General features: G+C 57.7%; 1 long non-coding RNA gene across 1 annotated transcript; it reads right to left on the reverse strand.

Moving 5' to 3' along the window:
• Positions 1–463: 463 nt before the first annotated feature.
• LOC146757434 (uncharacterized) lies at positions 464–2,502 on the reverse strand. The gene is made up of 3 exons (XR_014936348.1): positions 2,289–2,502; positions 1,864–1,987; positions 464–955 (listed from the first exon to the last, which is right to left on the reverse strand). It is a non-coding gene; the product is annotated as an uncharacterized LOC146757434 (long non-coding RNA).
• Positions 2,503–15,574: the final 13,072 nt, after the last annotated feature.

The raw sequence follows: 15,574 nt of genomic DNA on the forward strand, positions 1-15,574 counted from the left end.
ACAATTGCAGACGGTTTCATTCCCCACAGCAACTTCACAGTGGCAGAAGGGACAGACAGCTCCCTGTAACCAGAAGGAAACAACAAAGGAAAATAAAGGGACGCCCGCAACCTCTCCAGCCTGTCCCGGTCCCTCTGGTTGGCTTCCCTCCCCTACAATATATTGACTGCACTGCTCAGTTTGTATCGTCTGCAAACCTGCCATCATCTATGTCACTGACGAAGGAAGATGCTGAAGAGCAACGGTTTATATGGGTTAATACCTTGGGAGCCCCTCTCTTCAAGGAGCTAGTTCTGCAAGTCTGAGTCCCACAAAGGGTGGTCTCCATAGACGTTCAAATTCGTGCTGCACAACCCTACTTAATTTTCTGTATTCATTTCTGTATTGATCTCATGTGGATCAAAATAACACAGTCAGTATCTGCAACGAGTCTAGGCCGAGCAAAACTTTAGATGGAGGGAGCAAAGAGATCAAGACAAGATGATGTAGTGCAATGCAGTCAAAGCAGCTGGCCAAGCAAAAGCTATGTGCATGCATTTCCAAGCTGAGCACGCACCTGGAGCTGGGACTGTATCACTCATTGTCAGAAGAATTCCTGAGTACCCTCATAAAGAAAGCTATACACCAGTGTGACTGGAGTCCATTTACACCAATTAGACCTCTTTACATTTTAATAAGCACCATTTACTACTCCAAAGTTGCACTTCCCTTTGCCTTTCCATCTGAAGGGCTTTGAAAAAGTCTCTGAAATAGAAATTCTGTGATTGCTGTAATACACTTGGGTAGGTATCTGGACTTCCATCTTGAGACATCCAGCGCCTTTTACAGAAATAAAGAATACTCAAGGACTTAGGCCACCAAATTCCAACTCAGTTTTACACCACTGGTTTTTGATCTGATAGGCAGGAGACAGCGAAAGGCAGCTGCTCAGCAATCCCAGGAAGACAGCTGGGCTCTAGGGAGACAAGAAGGGCAGTAAGGTGACAAACAAAGTGATTATAAGGTTTTATTTAACAGCTCTGTATGGGACGATTCAACTACTTCAAGCTCCAGCAAGCTGCTAGAGACTGATAAAGCAAGACACCTCAGCGACCTCAAAAGCTGACAGCCTTTCAAAAGATAAACTGAACATACCATCTCAAAAAGCATACAATCAATCCATAGAAGTTAATCCAGCAAGCAGTCCTATGGTCAAATTGTGTGCTGCCAGTAAAGCCTTTTCATGAGCATTAAGAACATTTCTGGTTAGAGAGTTATCACAACATGGGCAGAAAATACCTAGGAGAATAGGAAAAAGAAAAAAGCAACCTACCCTTACCCTTACCCTACCCTTATCCAACTCCTCTCCCACATTTAGAATTGAAACAAGTTCAAATGCCATAAAAAATTGGGGGAATAAAACCATCTGGTATTTCCCAGGCAAACCACCAAGACCACAGAACCACAGTATAGCCCAAGTTGTAAAGGAACCACGAGGATTATCAAGTCCAACCCGATGCTCCAGGAAGGACAACCTAAACTCAAACGGCCTTTAAGCTGCAGCAGCTCAGGGCCAGGCCCACAGCCTCAGGGAGCATGTTCCATGACCGCTGGTATCAGACACAGCAAGCACAGGGAGCAGGCAGGTAGGCACAGCAAAGCAGCAAGCAAAGCCCAATTTCTCAGAGGGGGCCTGCTAACAGGAAGACCAGACACTGTCCTCCCAAAAAAACTCCACCATTTTGACAGCCAAAACAGAAACTACATTTTCGGTTCTCATGACTCTTCCCTGTGCTCCCAAATAAATAGTTTCGTGACATCCTCTATCACACTGCAACTGCTCAGAAGTAATAATCAAAATTATATCACTCATAAGAAACTCACTTTTGCATGGTGGTAACGAGAGTCCATTCCCATTGTGTCCCTCCGTGTTATGAACACTGCAATTGGCCTTCTGACAGCCTCCTGAATGAATCCACCAAAAGCAAGGAAGCACCCTGCCCTTACTCTGAAGAGAGAAAGAAAGCAAGGTTCATGGAAACAGGCACACAAGGCTCGCAACCAGACACGGTGCTCCAGGCTCCTGATCATGCCAGAGATAGGACTACCACAGTGCCAGAACATGATTTACCACTAAAGGAAACATCTGGGAGCACAATCACAACTTCAGCACAAGCTGTAACGGCTCAGCATATTTAGCTTTCGTATCATACAGCTGGAGAACGAGACACTCCCAAGCATCAGTCAGCAAGCACTCGGATGAGCCAGCCCTTTGGTTTTAATGATGACTGCCACCTTTGACACCTTACCAGAAGATACTTCCATTTATTAGCCTGGACTTCGTTTCTTCCATCAGCAGCTGCTCCTAAACTGCCCTTGATTCATACAGCGATACCATCGACTTCTAGCACGAGCTGACCTGCAAGACAGAGAAAAGAAAGCAGGATGACAACAAACACAGACGTAGCATCCTTTAATTATCTTGAACAACAGCAACAACAAAAACAGGAGATAAGTGCTGCTGTGGATGCACCCCAGTTTATAAAGAAATGGAAAACCAGCCCGGCCTCAGCAGCCCAACCTCCCACCCCATACGTTCCACCTTCCGCCCCACAAGTGCCACCTCACACCCCAACAGTGTCAACTTCCGCCCCACAAGTGACACCTTCCGCCCCACAAGTGCCACCTTCCACCCCACAAGTGCCACCTCACACCCCAACAGTGTCAACTTCCGCCCCACAAGTGACACCTCACGCCCCACAACTTCCACATCCCGCCCCACAAGTGCCACCACCTGACCCACAAGTGCCAACTCCTGCCCCACTAATGCAACTACCTGCCCCACAAGTGCCAACTCGCGCCCCACAAGTGCCAACTCCTGCCCCACAAGTTCTACCTCCTGCCTTACAAGTGCCACCCCCTGCCTCACAGCTTCCACCTCCCGCCCCACAAATGCCACCTCCTGCCCTACAAGTGCCATATCAGGCCCCACAAGTGCCCCCTCCCGCTCCACAAGTGCCACGTCCTGCCCCACAAGTGCCAACTCCCGCCCCACAAGGGCCAAATCCTGCCACGCAACTTCCACCTCCTGCCCCACATCATCCACCTCCCACCCCACAAGTGCCACCTCCTGTGGCAAAAGTGCCAATTCCAGCCCTAAAAGTGCCAGCTCATGCTTCACAATTGCCAGCTCCTGCCCCACAAGTGCCACCTCCTATCCCACATGTGCCAACTCCTGCCCCACAAGTGCCATTTCCTGCACAACATTTGCCACCTCCTGCCCCACAAGTGCCACCTCCTTCCCCACAAGTGCCACCTCCCGCCCCACAAGTTTAACCTCCAGACACACAAGTGCCACGTCCTGCCCCACAAGTGCCATCTCCCGCCCCACAAGTGCCAAATCCTGACGCGCAACTTCCACCTCCTGCTCCACAAGTGCCATCTCCTGCCCCACAAGTGCCACCTCCCGCCCCTCTATGGCCACCTCTTGCCCCACAAGTTACACCTCTTGCCCCACAACGTCGACCCCCACCCCACATGTGCCACCACCTGACCCACAAGTGCCAACTCCTGCCCCACAAGTGCCGGCTCCCGCCCCACAAGTGTTACCTCTCGCCCCACAGCTTCAACCTCCAGCCACACAAGTGCCAACTCCTGCCCAACAAGTGCCACCTCCCGCCCCACAAGTGCCACCTCCCGCCCCAAACCTTCAACCTACTGCCCCACAACTGCCACTTCCCACCCAGCAATTGCCACCCCCCGCCCCACAAGTGCCTCCTCCCACCCCACAAGTGCCAACCCTTACCCTACAAGTGCCAACTCCTGCCCCACATCATCCACCAACCGCCCCACAAGTGTCACCTCCTGCACCACAAGTGCCACCTCCCGACCCACAACTTCCAGCTCCCGCCCCAATAGTGCCAGCTCCCGGCCCACAGTTGCCAACTCCTGCCCCACAACTTCCATCTCCCACTCCACAAGTGCCACCTACTGCACAACAAATACCATCTCCTGCCCCATAAGTGCCACCTCCTGCCCCACAACCGCTACCTCCTGCCTCATATCATTCACCTCCCGCCCCACAATTTCCACCTCCTGCTCAACTAGTGCCACGTGCTGCCCCACAAGTTCCATTTCCCGCCCCACAAGTGCCACCTCCCGCCCCACAAGTGCCGCCTCCAGCCACACAAGTGCTAAATCGCACCGCACAACTTCCACCTCCCGCCTTAAAAGTGCCACCTCCCGACCCACAAGTGCCTCCTCCTGCCCCACAAGTGCCTCCTCCTGCCCCACAAGTGCCACCTCCTGCCCCACAAGTGCCACCTCCTGCCCCACAAGTGCCTCCTCCTGCCCCACAAGTGCCTCCTCCTGCCCCACAAGTGCCACCTCCTGCCCCACAAGTGCTACCTACTTCCCCACAAGTTCCACCTCCTGCCCCACATCATCCACCTCCTGCCCCACATCATCCACCTCCTGCCTCACAAATGCCTCCTCCTGACCCACAATTGCCACCTGCCGCCCCACAACTTCCACCTCACGCCCCACAAGTGCCACCTCCCGACCCACATGTGCCACAACCCGCCCCACAAATCCAACTCCTGCCCCACAAGTGCCACCTCCCGACCCACATGTGCCAACTTCTGCCCCACAAGTGCCAGCTCCTGCCCCTCAAGTGTCACGTCTTCCCCACAAGTGCCACCTTTTGCTCCACAAGTGCCACTTCCTGCCACACAAGTGATACCTCCAGCCCCACAACTGCCACCACCCGCCCCACAACTTCCACCTACCGCCTCACAAGTGCAACCTCCAGGCCCACAAGTGCCACCTCCAGATCCACAAGAATTAACTCCTGCCCCACAAGTGCCACCTCCTGCCCTTCAAGAGCCACTTCTTGCCCCACAAGTAACATTTCCTGCCCCACAAGTGCCAACCTCTGCCCAACAAGTGCTATGACCCAGCCCACAAGTGCCACCTCCTGCCCCACAAGTGCCACCACCCTCCCCACAACTTCAACCTCCTTCCCCAAAACATCCACCTCCCGCCCCACAGGTGTCATCATCTGCCCCACAACTGCCACATCCCGCCCCACAAGTGCCACCTCCTGCCCCACAAGTGCCACCTCCCTCCCCTCAAGTGCCACACACTGCCCCACAAGTGCCGCCCCCAGCCCCGCAACTGCCACCACTCGCCCCACAATTTCCACCTCCCACCCCACAATTTTTACCTCCCGCCCCACAAGTGCCATCTCCTGCCCCACAGGTGCCACCTACTGTTCCACATCATCCACCTCCTTCCCCACATCATCTACCTCCTGTTCCACAAATGTCACCTCCTGACCCACAACTTCCACATCCTGCCCCACAAGTGCCACCTCCTGCCCCACATAATCCACGTCCTGCTCCAAAATTGCCACCTCCTGCCCCACAAGTGCCACCTCCCACCCCACAAGTGCCACCTCCAGCCCCACCAGTTCCACCTCCCGCCCCACAAGTACCACCTCCCACCCCACAAGTACCACCTCCTGCCCCACAAGTGCTACTTCCTGCCTTACAAGTGCCACTTCCCGCTGCACAAGTGACACCTCCAGCCCCACAGCTGCCACAACCCGCCCCACAACTTCCACATCCCGCCTCACAACTGCAAGCTCCTGCCCCACAATTGCCACCTCCTACCACACAAGTGCCAACTCCTGCCCCACAAGTGCCACCTCATGTCCCTCAATTTTCACCTTATGCCCCAAAAGTGCCACCTCCCGCCCAACAAGTGCAACATCTCGCCCCACTAGTGCCACGTCCCGGCCCAAAATAGCTACCTCCTGCCCCACATCATCCACCTACGGTTCCACAAATGTCACCTCCTGACCCACAACTTCCACCTCCTGCCCCACAAGTGCCACCTCCTGACCCACAACTTCCACATCCTGCCCCACAAGTGCCACCTCCTGACCCACATAATCCACGTTTTGCTCCAAAATTGCCACCTCCTTCCCCACAAGTGCCACCTCCTGCCCCACAAGTGCCACCTCCTGCCCCACATGTTCCACCTACCACCCCACAAATTCCAACTCCTGCCCCACAAGTGCCACCTCCCACCCCACAAATGCCACCTCCTGCCCTGCAACTTCCACCTCCTGCTCCACAAGTGCCATCTCCTGCCCCACATCGTCCACCTCCCACCCAACAAGTGCCACCTCCTGCCCCACAAATGCCAGTTCATGCCCCACAAGTGCCAGTTCATGCCCCACATCATCCACCTTCTGCCCCACAAGTGCCACCTCCTGCCCCACAAGTGCCACCTCCTGCCCCACATCATCCACCCCCTGCCCCACAAGTGCCACCTCCGGCCCCACAACGACCACCCCCTGCACCACAAGTGCCAATTCCTGCCCTACAAGTGCCAGCTCATTCCTCTGAAGTGCCAGCTCCTGCCCCACAAGTGCCACAGTTTGACACACCACTGCCACCTCCCCACCAAATAATCCACCTCCTGCCCCACAAGTGTCACTGACTGACCAACTTCCTCCTCCTGACCCACAAGTGCCAGCTCCTGCCCCACAAGTGCCAGCTCCTGCCCGACAAGAGCCACTTCCTGCCCCACAAGTACCTCTTCCCTCCCAACAAGTTCCAATTTCCACCCCACAAGTGCCACCTCCTGCCCCACAAGTGCAACCTCCTGCCCCACATCTTCCACCTCCCACCAAACAAGTGCCACCACCGGCCCCACAAGTGCCAATTCCTGACCCACAAGTGCCAGCTCCTGCCCGACAAGAGCCACTTCCTGCCCCACAAGAACCTCTTCCCTCCCAACAAGTTCCAATTTCCGCCCCACAAGTGCCACCTCCTGCCCCACATCATCCACCTCCCGCCCCACAATTGCCACCTCCTGCCCCACAAGTGCCACCTCCCGCCCAACAATTGTGGCCACATGACAAACAAGTTCCACTTCCGCCCCACAAGTGCCACCTCCTGCCCAACAAGTGCCATTTCTTACCCCACAGGTTCCAAATCCTACCCCACTGGTGCCATTTCCTGCCCCACAAGTGCCACCTCCTGCCCCACATGTGCCAACTCCTGCCTTACAAGTTTCACCTACCACCCCACAAATTCCACCTCCCACCCCACAAGTTCCACCTCCTGCCCCAAAAGTGCCAATTCCTGCTTCACAAGTGCCAGCTCATGCTTCACAAATGCCAGCTCATGCCCCACATCATCAACTTCCTGCCCCACAAGTGCCACCTCTAACCCCACAAAGACAGCCTCCTGCCCCACATCATCCACCTCCTGCCCCACAAGTGCCAATTCCTGCCCCACAAGTGCCAGCTCCTGCCCCACAGGTGCCACCTCCTGCCCCACAGGTGCCACCTCCTGCCCCACAGGTGCCACCTCCTGCCCCACAAGTGACAATACCTGTTCCACAAGTGCCACCTCCCGCCCCACAACTTCAACATCCCGCCACACAAGTGCCGACTCCTGGCAACGTGTGCCACATCCTGCCCCACAAGTGCCAGCTCCTGCCCCACATGTTCCACCTACCACCCCACAAATTCCACCTCATGCCCCACAAGTGCCAACTCCCAACCCACAAATGCCAAATCCTGCAATGCAACTTCCACCTCCTGCTCCACAAGTGCCACCTCCTGCCCCACATCATCCACCTCCCACCCAACAAGTGCCACCACCTGCCCTACAAGTGCCAATTCCTGCCCCACAAGTGCCAGTTCATGCCCCACAAGTGCCACATTTGTCCACACCACTGCCACCTCCCCCCCCAAATAATCCACCTCCTGCCCCACAAGTGTCACTGACTGACCAACTTCCTCCTCCTGACCCACAAGTTCAACCTCCTGCCCCACAAGTGCCAGCTCCTGCCCCACAAGAGCCACTTCCTGCCCCACAAGTACCTCTTCCCTCCCAACAAGTTCCAATTTCCGCCCCACAAGTGCCACCTCCTGCCCCACATCATCCACCTCCCACCCCACAAGTGCCACCTCCCGCCCCACAAGTGCCACCTCCTGCCCCACAAGTGCCACCTCCTGCCCCACATCGTCCACCTCCCACCCAACAATGCCACCACCTGCCCCATAAGTGCCAATTTCTGCCCCACAAGTGCCAGCTCATTCCCCTGAAGTGCCACATTTGTCCACACCACTGCCTCCTCCCCCCCAAATAATCCACCTCCTGCCCCACAAGTGTCACTGACTGACCAACTTCCTCCTCCTGCCCCACAAGTGCCAGCTCCTGCCCCACAAGTGCCAGCTCCTGCCCCACAAGTGCCACTTCCTGCCCCACAAGTACCTCTTCCCTCCCAACAAGTTCCAATTTCCGCCCAACAAGTACCACCTCCTTCTGCACAAGTTCCACCTCCTGCCCTACAACTTCCACCTCCTGGCCCACAAGTGCCACCTCCCGCCCTACAACTGCCAAACCCTGCCCCAAAACTTCCACCTCCTGCCCAACAATTTCCAACTCGTGCCCCACAATTGCCACCTCCTGCCACACAAATGCCACCTTCTGCCTCAAAATGCCACCTCCTGCCCAACAACTCCAACCTCCCGCCCCACAAGTACCACCTCCTCCTCCACAAGTTCCACCTCCTGCCCCATAAGTTCCACCTTACGCCCCACAAGTGCCATCTCCTGCCCCAAAAGCTCAATTTCCTGCCCCATCAGTGCCACCTCCCGCACCACAAGTGCCACCTCCTGCCCCATAAGTGCCAATTTCTGCCCCACAAGTGCCACTTCCCGCCTTACAAATGCCACCTCCTGCCCCACAACTTTCACCTCCTGCCCCACAAGTGCAACCTCCCTGCCCACGAGTGACACAATCTGCCCAAGTGCCACCTCCTGCCTCACAACTTCCACCTCCCGCCCCACAAGTGCTACCTCCAGTCACTCAACTTCCACCTCCCGCCCCGCAAGTTCCAACTCCTCCCCACAAGTGCCACCTCTAGCCCCACAAACTCCACCTCCCACGCACAAGTGCCACCTTCCGCCCCGCAAGTGCCACCTCACACCCCAACAGTGTCAACTTCCGCCTCACAAGTGCCACCTCACGCCCCACAACTTTCACATCCCGCCCCACAAGTGCCACCACCTGACCCACAAGTGCCACCACCTGACCCACTAATGCAACTACCTGCCCCACAAGTGCCAACTCGTGCCCCACAACTGCCACCTCCTGCCCTACAAGTGCCACCTCAGGCCCCACAAGTGCCCCCTCCCGCTCCACAAGTGCCACGTCCTTCCCCACAAGTGCCACCTCCCGCCCAACAAGTGTCAACTCCTGCCCCACATCATCCACCAACCGCCCTACAAGTGTCACCTCCTGCCCCACAACTTCCATCTCCCACTCCACAAGTGCCACCTACTGCACAACAAATACCATCTCCTGCCCCATAAGTGCCACCTCCTGCCCCACAACCGCTACCTCCTGCCTCATATCATTCACCTCCCGCCCCACAATTTCCACCTCCTGCTCAACTAGTGCCACGTGCTGCCCCACAAGTTCCATTTCCCGCCCCACAAGTGCCGCCTCCAGCCACACAAGTGCTAAATCGTGCCGCACAACTTCCACCTCCCGCCCCACAACTGCCACCTCCCGCCTTAAAAGTGCCACCTCCCGACCCACAAGTGCCACCTCCTGCCCCACAAGTGCTACCTACTTCCCCACAAGTGCCACCTCCTGCCACACATCATCCACCTCCTGCCTCACAAATGCCTCCTCCTGACCCACAATTGCCACCTGCCGCCCCACAACTTCCACCTCACGCCCCACAAGTGCCACCTCCCGCCCCAGAAGTGCCACAACCTGCCCCACAAATCCAACTCCTGACCCACAAGTGCCACCTCCCGCACCACAAGTTCCACCTCCCGCACCACAAGTGCCACCTCCTGCCCCACAAGTGCCACCTCCCGACCCACATGTGCCAACTTCTGCCCCACAAGTGCCACTTCCTGCCGCACAAGTGATACCTCCAGCCCCACAACTGCGACCACCCGCCCCACAACTTCCACCTCCCGCCTCACAAGTGCAAACTCCAGGCCCACAAGTGCCACCTCCAGTTCCACAAGAATTAACTCCTGCCCCACAAGTGCCACCTCCTGCCCCACAAGTGCCACCTCCCACCCCACAAGTGCCACGTCCTTCCCAATTGCCACGTCCTGTCCCACAAGTGCCACCTCCTGCCGTACAAGTGCCACCCTCTGCCCAACAATTGCCAATTCTTGCCCCACAATTGCCAATTCTTGCCCCACAACTTCCACCTCCCGCCCCACAAGTGCCACCTCCTGTCTCACAAGTGCAACCTCCCGCCCCACAACTTCCACAACCTGCCCCACAAGTGCCACCTCCCGTCACTCAACTTCCAACTCCCGCCCCACAAGTGCCACCTCCCGCCCTACAACTTCCACCTCCCACACCACAACTTCCACCTCCTGCCTCACAAGTTCCACATCCCGCCCCACAACTTCCAACTCCTGGCCCACAAGTGCGATCTCCTGCCCCACCATTACCACCTCCTGCCCCACAATTTCCACCTCCTGCCCCACAAGTGCCACAACCTGCTCCACAATTTCAATGTCCTGCCTTACAAGTGCCACATTCTGCCCCACAAGTGTAGGCTCCTGCTCCACAAGTGCCACCTCCTGAACCACAACCTCAACCTCTGGCCCCACAAGTCCCACCTCCCGCCCCACAAGTGCCACATCCCGCCCCACAAGTGCCACCACCCGCCCCACAAGTGCCAACTTCTGTTCCACAACTTCCACCTCCTGCCCCACAAGTGCCACCTCCTGCCCCACAAGTGCCAATTCCTGCCCCACAAGTGCCACCTCCCGTCACTCAACTTCCAACTCCCGCCCCACAAGTGCCACCTCCCACCCTACAACTTCCACCTCCCGCACCACAACTTCCACCTCCTGCATCACAACTTCCACATCCCGCCCCACATGTACCACCTCCTGCCCTACAAGTGCCACCTCCTGCATCACAACTTCCACCTCCCGCCCCACATGTACCACCACCAGCATCACAACTTCCACCACCTCCCCACAAGTGCCACCTCCCGCCCCACAAGCGCCACCTCCCTCTCCACAAACTCCACCTCCCACGCACAAGTGCCACATCCTGCCCCACAAGTGCCACCTCATGCCTCACAAGTGCCACCCCCCCCACAAGTGCCACCTCCCACCCCACAAGTGCCACCTCCCACCCCACAAGTGCCACATCCTGCCCCACAAGTGTCACCTCCTGCCCACAAGTGCCACCTTCCGCCCTACAAGTGCCACCTCACACCCAAACAGTGTCAACTTCCGCCCCACAAGTGCCACATCACGCCCCACAACTTCCACATCCCGCCCCACAAGTGCCACCACCTGACCCAAAAGTGCCACCACCTGACCCACTAATGCAACTACCTGCCCCACAAGTGCCAACTCGTGCCCCACAAGTGCCAACTCCTGCCCCACAAGTTCTACCTCCTGCCTTACAAGTGCCACCCCCTGAAACACAACTTCCACATCCCTCCCCACAAATGCCACCTCCTGCCCTACAAGTGCCACCTCAGGCCCCACAAGTGCCCCCTCCCGCTCCACAAGTGCCACGTCCTGCCCCACAAGTGCCATCTCCCGCCCCACAACGGCCAAAATTTTGCCACGCAACATCCACCTCCTGCCCCACATCATCCACCTCCCACCCCACAAGTGCCACCTCCTGTGGCACAAGTGCCAATTCCAGCCCTAAAAGTGCCAGCTCATGCTTCACAATTGCCAGCTCCTGCCCCACATCATCCACCTCCTGCCCCACAAGTGCCACCTCCTATCCCACATGTGCCAACTCCTGCCCCACAAGTGCCATTTCCTGCACCACATTTGCCACCTCCTTCCCCACAAGTGCCACCTCCCACCCCACAAGTTTAACCTCCAGACACACAAGTACCATCTCCCGCCCCACAAGTGCCATCTCCTGCCCCACAAGTGCCATCTCCTGCCCCACAAGTGCCATCTCCTGACGTGCATCTTCCACCTCCTGCTCCACAATTGCCATCTCCTGCCCCACAAGTGCCACCTCCCGCCACACAAGTGCCACCTCCCGCCCCCTATAGCCACCTCCTGCCCCACAAGTTACACGTCTTGCCCCACAAGTTCCACCTCTTGCCCCACAACGTCGACCCCCGCCCCACATGTGCCACCACCTGACCCACAAGTGCCAACTCCTGCCCCACAAGTGCCATTTCCTGCACCACATTTGCCGCGTCCTGCCCCACAAGTGCCGGCTCCTGCCCCACAAGTAATACCTCTCGCCCCACAACCTCAACCTCCAGCCACACAAGTGCCACCTCCCGCCCCACTACTTCCACGTCACACCCCAAATCTTCTTACCTTCCACCCCACAAGTGCCACCTCCTGCCCCAAACCTTCAACCTACTGCCCCACAACTGCCACTTCCCACCCAGCAATTGCCACCCCCCGCCCCACAAGTGCCTCCTCCCACCCCACAAGTGCCAACCCTTACCCCACAAGTGCCAAGTCCTGCCCCACATCATCCACCAACCGCCCCACAAGTGTCACCTCCTGCACCACAAGTGCCACCTCCCGCCCCACAACTTCCAGCTCCCGCCCCAATAGTGCCAGCTCCCGGCCCACAAGTGCCACCTCCTGCCCCACAACTTCCATCTCCCACTCCACAAGTGCCACCTACTGCACAACAAATACCATCTCCTGCCCCATAAGTGCCACCTCCTGCCCCACAACCGCTACCTCCTGCCTCATATCATTCACCTCCCGCCCCACAATTTCCACCTCCTGCTCAACTAGTGCCACGTGCTGCCCCACAAGTTCCATTTCCCGCCCCACAAGTGCCACCTCCCGCCCCACAAGTGCTAAATCGTGCCGCACAACTTCCACCTCCCGCCCCACAACTGCCACCTCCCGCCTTAAAAGTGCCACCTCCCGACCCACAAGTGCCTCCTCCTGTCCCACAGTTGTCACCTCCCGCTCCACAAGTTACACCTCACCCCCCACAAGTTCTACCACCCACCCCACAAGTGCCACCTGCAGCCCCAGAAGTGTCAAATCCTGCCACACAACTTCCACATCCAGCCCCACAAGTGCCACCTCTAACCCCACAACTTCCACTTCCCGCCCAACAACAGCCTCCTCCTGCCCCACAAGTGCCTCCTCCTGCCCCACAAGTGCCACCTCCTGCCCCACAAGTGCCACCTCCTGCCCCACAAGTGCCACCTCCTGCCCCACAAGTGCCACCTCCTGCCCCACATCATCCACCTCCTGCCTCACAAATGCCTCCTCCTGACCCACAATTCCCACCTGCCGCCCCACAACTTCCACCTCTTGCCCCACATGTGCCACCTCCCGACCCAAATGTGCCAACTTCCCGACCCACAAGTGCCAGCTCCTGCCCCTCAAGTGTCACCTCTTCCCCACAAGTGCCACCTTCTGCTCCACAAGTGCCACTTCCTGCCGCACAAGTGATACCTCCAGCCCCACAATTGCCACCTCCTGCCCCACAACTTCCATCTCCCACTCCACAAGTGCCACCTACTGCACAACAAATACCATCTCCTGCCCCATAAGTGCCACCTCCTGCCCCACAACCGCTACCTCCTGCCTCATATCATTCACCTCCCGCCCCACAATTTCCACCTCCTGCTCAACTAGTGCCACGTGCTGCCCCACAAGTTCCATTTCCCGCCCCACAAGTTCCATTTCCCGCCCCACAAGTGCTAAATCGTGCCGCACAACTTCCACCTCCCGCCCCACAACTGCCACCTCCCGCCTTAAAAGTGCCACCTCCCGACCCACAAGTGCCTCCTCCTGTCCCACAGTAGTCACCTCCCGCTCCACAAGTTACACCTCACCCCCCACAAGTTCTACCACCCACCCCACAAGTGCCACCTGCAGCCCCAGAAGTGTCAAATCCTGCCACACAACTTCCACATCCAGCCCCACAAGTGCCACCTCCCACCCCACAACTTTCACTTCCCGCCCAACAACAGCCTCCTCCTGCCCCACAAGTGCCTCCTCCTGCCACACAAGTGCCACCTCCTGCCCCACAAGTGCCACTTCCTGCCCCACAAGTGCTACCTACTTCCCCACAAGTGCCACCTCCTGCCGCACAAGTGCCACCTCCTGCCCCACATCATCCACCTCCTGCCTCACAAATGCCTCCTCCTGACCCACAATTGCCACCTGCCGCCCCACAACTTCCACCTCCTGCCCCACAAGTGCCACCTTCTGCCCCACAAGTGCCACCTCCTGCCCTTCAAGAGCCACTTCTTGCCCCACAAGTAACATTTCCTGCCCCACAAGTGCCAACCCCTGCCCAACAAGTGCTATGACCCAGCCCACAAGTGCCAACTCCTGCCCCACTAGTGCCACCTCCCGCCCCACAAGTGCCACCACCCTCCCCACAACTTCAACCTCCTTCCCCAAAACATCCACCTCCCGCCCCACAGGTGTCATCATCTGCCCCACAACTGCCACATCCCGCCCCACAAGTGCCACCTCCTGCCCCACAAGTGCCACCTCCCGCCCCTCAAGTGCCACACACTGCCCCACAAGTGCCGCCCCCAGCCCCGCAACTGCCACCCCTTGCCCCACAATTTCCACCTCCCACCCCACAATTTTTACCTCCCGCCCCACAAGTGCCATCTCCTGCCCCACAGGTGCCACCTACTGTTCCACATCATCCACCTCCTTCCCCACATCATCCACCTCCTGTTCCACAAATGTCACCTCCTGACCCACAACTTCCACCTCCTGCCCCACATAATCCACGTCCTGCTCCAAAATTGCCACCTCCTGCCCCACAAGTGCCACCTCCCACCCAACAAGTGCCACCTCCAGCCCCACCAGTTCCACCGCCCGCCCCACAAGTACCACCTCCTGACCCACAAGTGCCACTACGTGACCCACAATTGCCACCTCCCGTCTCACAATTGCAACTCTCGCCCAACAAGTGCCACCTCCTGCCCCACAATTGCCACCACCCCCCCAACAAGTGCCACCTCCCGCCCCACAAGTACCACATCCCACCCCACAAGTGCAACCTCCTGCCCCACAAGTGCCAACTCCTGCCCCACAACATCCACCTCACGCTCCAAAAGTGCCACCTCCTGCCCCACAAGTGCTACTTCCTGCCTTACAAGTGCCACTTCCCGCTGCACAAGTGACACCTCCAGCCCCACAGCTGCCACAACCCGCCCCACAACTTCCACATCCCGCCTCACAACTGCAAGCTCCTGCCCCACAATTGCCACCTCCTACCACACAAGTGCCAACTCCTGCCCCACAAGTGCCACCTCATGTCCCTCAATTTTCACCTTATGCCCCAAAAGTGCCACCACCCGCCCAACAAGTGCAACATCTCGCCCCACTAGTGCCACGTCCCGGCCCAAAATTGCTACCTCCTGCCCCACATCATCCACCTCCTGTTCCACAAATGTCACCTCCTGACCCACAACTTCCACCTCCTGCCCCACAAGTGCCACCTTCTGCCTCACAAGTGCCACATCCCACCACACAATTTCCACCTCTTGTTACACAAGTCCCACCTCCCGCCCAACAACAGCCTCCTCCTGC

Source organism: Coturnix japonica, chromosome 21 (genome assembly GCF_054131305.1).
Source record: "Coturnix japonica strain WE chromosome 21, WE-NBRP24, whole genome shotgun sequence".
NCBI lineage: Eukaryota > Metazoa > Chordata > Aves > Galliformes > Phasianidae > Coturnix > Coturnix japonica.